Raw genomic sequence first — 9,367 nt, 5'->3', positions numbered from 1 at the left:
CACTGAAAATGCATTCCAAAATTAACTTTTTGTTGATTTGTGGGTGTGTACTATCTGATGATACAGTCTACAGATCACATGTGTGCAACAACAAGTGTAACAAAGTTGACCAAACCACTCAAAATTAAATGAAAGTTTTGATCAGCAAGTTAATATGTTCAAACCTCACTGTGGAAGATATCATCATCCTGGAAGCAATCCAATATAAAACACAATATTTATGACTGATGAATTTAGTAAATTGGTCAGATTCGACCCGAACATGACAGGAGGGTTCAGCATGAAATGTAAAGAAAAATTAAATGTCCAAGAATGCAATTACAAACACACACAGGCATTGCAACTGCATGCATATCAACTTTGCACACATCTTCAAAGACAGACTCTCTACTGACTCCTGTGTCTCGGGGGAACTCATTGAAAAGATGTGTACAAACGAGATGAGGGGAAATGAAGTTTAGTGAACACAGACAGTAACTCTGCACTGTGTCTCACAAGTCTGCTGCCGGGTAAAAAAGTGATGCTTTCACTTTGAAGACAACATAAAGTTTTGCGGCAGAAAATGTAACATTTGAGAAAATAATCAGAAAGCAAAGAGAGATTTAATATAAAAAGGTTCAGCTGATATTTATCTGTGAGTGTCAATCTGTACTTTCCCTCAGAATGATTTATATGACTGTTTGTTTATGAGGTTATTTATAATGACTCCCAAAGTGTGCCTGCCAAAGTCAATGTTTTCCCCCCTATGTTTGCCTCCTCCCCCCCTCTCCTGTGGATTATGAAGTGGTTTCAGCTTTGAATTCGGAGGCGACCCGTAGCTGTTTCCTTTAATCCCAAAAGATTTATGGAGGCCTGACTCATGTCACAGTCTGAGAGCCAGGCAGCAGCCGCAGGCCGCAGGGAGGAACTGACGAAGAGGAGGAGAAGTGAAGAGGGAGGTCTGCAGCCGGCCCCCTGCCAGTCACCCACCCCTCACACTTTTATTGGCTACCATTAAAGCACTTACAGTGAGACCTGGGGGGGGAGGCCTTCGGGCTCCACTCACCCTTATCCACTTTCAGAATTCCTTAAAGCACTCCGTCAGCATCCTGCTTTCTTAAAAATGCCTTCAAAAATCCCTGTTCTTTTTCCAAGCGCCAGACACCTTTCCCTCCCACTCTGACCAAGGATAAATCCTGCTGGGTTTAAACTTTTCACAGGGGGATTATGGGAAGAAAAAGTGGCCGCCTGTCAAATACAAGTGCTTTCAACAGGATGCAAACAAGACTCTTTTTATACAAGCATGTAAACGTGTTGGAACACCTCAGAGGAAATGCACTCACACACACTGAGAGAGAGCAAGGACGATGAGATTGATGGCTGATCACATTAGTGGATTGAATGACTATTCATGACTCGGCGCTCCGCTGGAGTGCCTCTGTGTGCTTGTCATATGTTTGTCTGGCCGGCTGTGTGAGTGAGGCGACCGGAGGATTCCTGCGATGACAGTCCCGATCAATCAGAGTGGCCGCTGGAGAGCAGGGTTCAAGAGCCGCTCTGGCAGCAGCTTCACCAGGGGCTCTGCCAAGGCAAAGAGACTGAGCCGGAGTAATGATTGCCATTAGGCAGCTTTATGAATATTTATGACAAACATCTGCAGTGAAAACGTTGCACGATGCTACGCAGAGCTGGGCTTTCTCTCAGACTGGCTGTGGAGCTAGGAGCCAGACAAACAGGAGCTGGACAGCTGATGTAGGGCAAGCCTCCGGAGGGTTAAAGGTCACAGGTGAGGAGGTGTCAGGCACCAGTAAGCCTGTTGTCTGCTTGGCATCGGACAGCTTCAGGGACTACTGGACCAAAAACCACATGCTAAACTGGTTTAAACAGAATTCCAAGTTACTGATGGTCACATCATTCCGAAATGATAGAAAAACCTTCTAAAATGATTCCTTAAAAGCCCTGAGAAGCATTTTATTTTGAAGAATGTTTCATGGTCACAGTTTCATATATCTCTTCATACAGCTGCAGTATTTTCATGTTGGTTTTTGGCACGTAGGAACAGATTACATCAAAGACGTGGTAAACATGTACAGTAAACATGATCAGAAACAGTTGCCACATGACACGGAGCAATATACAAATTCACTTGAAGTTATGTTTGAGCCCATAATGCTATGATCCTGGAAAAACTGTCCTGGAGTTTCTAAATGTTTTCTTTTCTTATAGTTTGATGTTTGGTTTCAGGCAGATAGTGAACCGAAGCCACAGTTGACTATACAAATATGAAATGTTAAATATGTTTTTATTACTTTTGGATTATCTCACTATCAAAAGCATTGCAAATAAATAAAAGAGAAAATAAATAACAATAAGATGTTTTTTACTTGGGTGTATTATGTGCAACAACAGAACTATGTGACCTTGGAAAAGAAGAAACCAAGATATTTAGGATCAAAATGATTGTATTGACAGGAAACCCTGCCTTTCATGAAGCAGATTCAGGCAGCAGCTATACACCAACACTGAAACACATGAGCACAGACTACAGTTTATAAAATTAAAAATTTAATCTGAGCTGACAGAAAATGCTCCGTGTTAGTGTAATACACACAGTTAAGCTCACACACACTATTTTATGAGCATATGGTTCACCTGCTGAATTAAAAACAGAACAAATGAAGCAAAGAAAGTGAAAACCATAAAGCAGACTCAGGCAGTTATATACAGTCCAGTAACTCGTTTTGTATTCTGATTATGTAATGATGTTATATATCATCTCTTGATCCCCAATCCTGGTAGGCTACTCTGATCTGCACAGGAGGCCCGTGCTGTTTGGATTTTATAATGTGTAAATATTCTACCTACAAGCTTTAACAACTGCAGTTACATGACTGCTACCACTGTTATATGGAGAGACTTAACAGGACAAACACACCCCCTTTTTTATACTGATAGTAAATAAGAAGAAGGTCATAAAGCCATGGTTAAACTGCTATAAAATAATGCACTGTATGTCATAATATAATACATTTGAATGCAATACCCATGAGAGGAAATGTAAACTGTTTAAACGTATTATAGTGAAAGTAGAAATGACATAAAGGAAGTAAGCTAAGCTCCCTTTGAAGTATGTAATCCCTACCAGATAGGTTGTAAGTCTTTCAAACAAGTTATAGTAATATTATACAGGGCTTGAAGTAATAAGTGAGCTTGAGCTCCAGAATTTATTTGACTGATGCATGCTTGTTGATAGGCATACTGCCTCCATTTGTGATGATGTCCTGACTGAATACCACATGTCCTGCTGTTTTTATGTAACAGGCAAAGCTAGTTCTGAAATTCAACTACTTAAATGTGCAATCTACCAATTCATGATGATGATTCAAATGAGGCAAATGTATCCCTTTATGTTGCCTTAGGTAGAGTCTAGAACACGGACATTTGACATGTTTTCGAGCTGCACTCATAATTTTTTTCATAATTTCTATTATGTTATCAGAAAACTACGGGGCCCCGGAGGGTTCATAGAGAGAAAACAAATATAAAACGAGGCCACGTTTTGTTAATTTGTGCGCACAAGATGTAATTCGTGGCCTCAATTTAAATAAAACGAGGCCACGCTTTATTAATTTGTGTGCACGAGACGCCATATTATTAGTTTTAGGAAGAAGATGCCCGGTCGCCAGGGCGTGTGTGTGTGTGTGTGTGTGTGTGTTTTTGTGTGTGTCTGTGTGGACACTTGATTTCAGAAGATATTATGATAGTGGCGTTCGTTCCGGTGCACTCCGACAGCATTTAGCACTAGCCTACATCGAGATTAAGATGAAACGAACTTCTTACACATGGAAATATGGAGTTAGTCAGATGTGTTTAAATTACTGTTCATGGTAATTTGAAAACAAATGCCGGTGTCGGACACACACATACACCAAACACACACACCCACGCAGAGCTGAGCTGAGCAGAGCACAAACACACACACATCATGTAGCATTTCACGTTTCCATAGCAACAACAACTTCCTGTCAACAGCGTAAACTCACCTTCAAAATAAAAGCATCTAAATAAAACAGGAAGTTAACCTAAATTACATTTAAGACATATACAACTGGAACAAAAGTAACAAAAACATATCATATCCTTTTCAGTTTCACAGAACACAAATTGGGTTATTTACACATCATGCGCCCTGGTGACCAGACATCTCCTTCATAAAACGAGTAATAGGGGGAATAATCGGGCAGTTCGATGTGTGTAGAGGCAGGCCCCCCGCGGCCGCTTACACAGTAAATTCCAATGTTAATAAGAGCACACAGAAGCTGTATACATTTCTGGGGAGTTTGATTTATTTTAAATTAACAAAAATACAAAATTAAAACCTATAAAATAACTACTTCACATACACCTCTGGCTGGGGCAGTTCAACTTGATTTTGGGGGGGGGGGTGCACCATAGTTTATGGGCGCTGTACGCAATATAGGCGTAGTTCTGTTAAGATAATAAGATGTAGTTTGTTGATCCAAAATTGGGTAATTGTTTTGTTACGAATTATGTTATTTTATTCTACTTTTTTAACTTGATGGGTTGATGCGCCCTTAGCATTCGCCTATACTGCCTATGCCAAGGGCCGGCCCTGTGTAGAGGTGTGTGTGTGTGTGTATGTGTGTGTGTGTGTATGTGTGTATGTGTGTGTGTATGTATGTATGTATGTATGTATGTATGTATGTATGTATGTATGTATGTATGTATGTATGTATGTATGTATGTATGTATGTATGTATGTATGTATGTATGTATGTATGTGTGTATGTATGTATGTGTGTGTGTGTGTATGTATGTATGTATGTATGTATGTATGTATGTATGTATGTATGTATGTATGTATGTATGTATGTATGTATGTATGTATGTATGTATGTATGTATGTGAGCAATAACGTGTACCTTTGAGTGGACTGTAAACTGAGGCGGGTGTGATTTGTATGTACATCTCCATGTATGTTATATATTTGTGGAATAAATAAAAAGTTAATTTGTCAGATGATGGTTGGTTTGGTGCCATTAACAGTAATATGGAAATAGACACACAGTCCCGCTCACCGTCAGGGACAGCGGTGCGGGTCTGGCTCTTCAGCCTCAGCGAGGGTCTGAACCGGGTCCGATCGTTGAAGCTCCAGCTCTTCTGCACCTTGGCGGGGCTTCCTCCCATCAGATCGGCCCCGCCCCCCACCTCGTTACCGGGGGAAGAGCGCTGGCGTTCGCTAACGGACGTCTGCCTGCTCTTCATGCTCTGACCCCGAGGACTCGCCAGACGGACCCGCTCCTTAAAACTCAACTTCTGACTGCAGGGAGGGAGGAAGGAAAAGAGGGGAGAAGAAGAGAATGAGGGAAGAGAAAGAGAAGACCATTGAGTGGAGCAAAAACATTTTGGGATGAGGATGGACGGGGCAAGAGAGGGGGAGAAGATGAGGGAAATTGGGGTAAGTGAGTATATGATAGAATTGGTAGAGTAAGAGGGTGAGTGGAAAAGTTCAGGGGTTGGTAGAGAGGACACAAGAAGAGAGAGGAAAGAGATGCCGTCAACATTTTTGTCCTCAAAAGTAAGAAAAGTTCAGACAAAGGGCAACGTTCTGGATTTTCCTTTCAGTCCAAACATCATTCATTCATGCCCAAAACAGCCAGAATACCCACCAAGCAACCAAATAAAAACCCCTCAGTGCTTCAATCCTTAGCCGATCAGCTGATAATCTATTTACGTACTGTGTGTTCACTTTTCACAACAGAGTTAATGAGATTTTATAAAGTGATATGTGAAGCATGGGGACATTAATAAATTGTCAACCCAAATTAATTTTGAGACTAGTATCTTCACAGACAATTTCATGTTTTATTTCTCCCTTTCCAGAGAATGCTCGGAGTGTTCCGTCTTTTGGCAATTTAAATAAATTGCACATAATATCAGCCGCATAAGAAGGAAAAGCTTTAATCCATATGTAGTTTAGATCTATAGTAACTTAACAAGGTGTAGTGGGGATGCATAAAGTTCGCAATCAATCGAACCCAATCAAATATATTGTTGCTAGGGCAAATAGACCAGCAGGCAGTGCAAATGGTTCAAATACATTTTCAATACCAACATTTCAAAAAATCGAAATAGTCCCAAAAGTCAGTGTTTCTCATGAACCTCACTGTTTTTTTCAATTACTTTAACATACGCTGTTTTAGATTGGATTTTATAAAACATATAAAGACTTTGGGAAGATATATATTTAGATTTTCTGTCCCAGATTTGTGTGGGAACGTCATCAACACTTCACAGCACATGGCAATACATGTTCTCCTGTGTTCAAGGCCGAACTAAATATTATTCGTAATCAATACATTGGTAGCCATGTTCTCTTAGACATTATGAAAGGATCGTGACAAGCAACATCCCACAATGCCTATCTACTAAGAGCTTTTTAGATGATAGGGGCCTAACATGCAATCTGTTGACGGCACATAGTATCTACTCTAATTTGGTTTATCTCAACAACAAACCTTTTTCTTATCTTTGTCCTCATCTATCTCAAAACAAGATATTGTTTGCATTCGACAAGCAGCAGGCAGCATTTATCATCAAAATAAAACTCCTGAAAAGGTATTGAGGTACAAAGAAAGTCCAATTTGTTTCCTTTGATCTCCTCCATGCTATTAATCAGTCATTAGCACAGGTAATTGGGCTAAGGGCCGAGCAGAGAGGATGCTGGGTAGCACTGTGGGTACCTCCTAAATGTCCGATTGTACCTTCTGAAGAGCCTCCTATATCTTAGAGGAGGATGGAGAAGGGAATGGAAAAATAAAGGAGGAGGATATTAAAAGAGCAGACAAAGGAGAAGAGAAAATTCTCTGCTGTCAATATTGGTGCAAAGTAAATACACAGAGGAAAGGTAGGGGACGAATCAGAGGAGAGAGTTACCCCCTGAACTCTCTGATGGTAAATATATTTACGACGTGAATTCATGACACACATCACATCAATGTCGTCAATCAAGAGCTACAGAACGTTTGAATGCATTACTCTGAACATGTACAATCTACACTTCCCAACAAATCTGACTGAACTCTAACCAGTTATCGGGGCCCTATTATGCTTTTTGGGGTTTTACCTTTCCTGTAGAGAGTTATGAAGGTTTCTTTGCATGTCAATGGTCTGCAAAGAGTTTCTCTCCCACACTTTGTTTACTTCCATAATATAGTGACATCACTGCGTAACAACTGAAGCTCAGCGTAAGTTCAACCAGGAAGACCGTCTTTACTCATTCATTTACTATTTCCATGTTACTCTCTCTCCTATCAATAAGTGATCGGGGGCGTCACTCCCCAGCTTAACCAATCACTTCGCTCTATTCTCACAAGCCTATCATAGCGCTCTGCTAACCCTTTTAAATCTGCTCTCCCCTGACAGTTGTCATTTCAGGTGACCCTCCAGTTGACCCCACCCCTTCTCACCTCCTGTCCCTCTGAATCCAGGGTCAAGCTAAGCCCCTCCCCTTCAGACCAACCCAAACTATCCATTCACCACCACCAGTGTCTCTAGACCCAGAGGGGTTTCATCGGATCGGTTCTCCCCTCCCGATTGATACTTCCTGCACAACGGGGCCTAATCGCCAAAATCACCATTACATTCATTTGTGTATCTCGGCAATAAATATGTATTCTTACATCAAAACCGTCTCTCCTGATTGAACTGCAGTTCTATTGGATAGTGCTCCAAAACTTTGTGCGTGATAGGCTAAGGGGCAGAACATCTCTAAGCACTTGACAAATCACACCAGAGCCGGCCAGCTGACCAATCAGAGCAGACCGGGCTCTGGTTTCAGACAGAGGGTGAAAAGAGGTGCTGCAGCACAGGCAGTATGAGAAAAATAGCTTTTTGAACATTACAGCATGGAGACATGTCCCAGTAGAGACACTAAATACTAATATGAACCTGACAATGAGCATCATAGGGCCCCTTTATAATCCAAACATACCAGGGACAAGCTCTCCAACTGTAATCAAAGTCACCTTAAAAATCATGTATGATGGTTACAATGATTATTTTGTGACATGTTGTGTGAAACGTTCTGACCGTGCGCATGCAGTGTTGTGCTCTTCAACACGTAAATATGATCTGGAAATAACAGGCTGTTTTCACTTTGAAGTTGGGGTTTAAATGAACTCTGGTGTTTGCCAGTTTATTATAATGTGGCTCAGTTTGGTGTCAAAGCTGCTATTTGAGCGTTGTTATTGGCTAAACAGCACTATTATGAGCACAAACAACCTAAGTGCAGCATCATTTGTAATAAAGCTTTTTTTATTACCCCATAACACAGCTGGAGAAGTCAGCTACTTGTCTAACACAAATGTAACCTGACGGATAGCAGTCAAGAGTTTCATTTGAAAGAAAAAGAATGTGAATGAACTGTACGAACAAACACAATGCAGACACACCTGCCTACACACATAAACTAACGATTAACCACCAATTATCCTTTCTTTCATGTTGCCTCTTTCTGCCAATACGCAGCGCTCACACACTCAGCATGATGTCCACTGCAGCACTTTGTGGTGCGGCTCATGTTTACCACTGCTGGTATTTACAAGTCTGCTTAAACGAGAACCACCAGCCGTTCACCGCGGCACCTTCCACCGCCGAGCTGCCGGCACTCTGTAAAACCACTAATAACACACAGTGGTGTGTGTTCTCTCTTTAGAGGGGAACACACAGAAAATAAATAGTGTCATAAAAGAGCACATAATTACGATTTCACTAGTTCAAATTGGACTTGTAGTCACAAAATGTTTTAAGGAAGGAAAGTGTAATTAAAGGCAGCCCTTACAGAGGGACTTCTGGAGGATAATGCTGCTGTGGATGCACAAAGCCTAATTAAATGTTGTTGTGTTTGAGGATAAAAAGCACATTTGTTTGTTTGTTTGTTTGACTTAGAGTATACACTTTTTATGAAGTTGAAATGCCTAAAACGCTGCTGGCTCAATATAAGGCTCCCAAATGTTGCCAAAGAAACGCTGTGCTGTAAAAACGATAACTAATTAAACTCACAAATCTCTCTCTGTTTTTTTTCCTTCTCATCTCCCGCTTTCTCCCATCTCCTCCCCCCCTTTTTCAACTCTCGTCTGTCTCTCGTAGACTTGTGTTTGATGAGTTATATAAATACCATCCCAATGGAAAAAGTGCGTCATGGTACAGACATGGTACAGACTCCTGTCTTTGAAGGCGTGTGTGCATGCATACACACACACACACACACACACACACACACACACACACACACACACACACACACACACTAACACACACACAAGCACTGCGGACATCATCCTTATATATAGGCATCAAACTGTAG

General features: G+C 41.1%; 1 long non-coding RNA gene across 1 annotated transcript; it reads left to right on the top strand.

Moving 5' to 3' along the window:
* Window positions 1-536: 536 nt before the first annotated feature.
* LOC104949119 (uncharacterized) lies at window positions 537-4,229 on the top strand. The gene is made up of 3 exons (XR_798774.1): window positions 537-547; window positions 3,942-3,961; window positions 4,159-4,229. It is a non-coding gene; the product is annotated as an uncharacterized lncRNA (long non-coding RNA).
* The last annotated feature ends 5,138 nt before the right edge of the window (window positions 4,230-9,367 follow it).

This window comes from Notothenia coriiceps, unplaced genomic scaffold, assembly GCF_000735185.1.
Source record: "Notothenia coriiceps isolate Sejong01 unplaced genomic scaffold, NC01 NC01_scaffold00015772, whole genome shotgun sequence".
Taxonomy (NCBI): Eukaryota; Metazoa; Chordata; class Actinopteri; order Perciformes; family Nototheniidae; genus Notothenia; species Notothenia coriiceps.
This window is presented reverse-complemented; position numbering and strand designations above follow the sequence as displayed.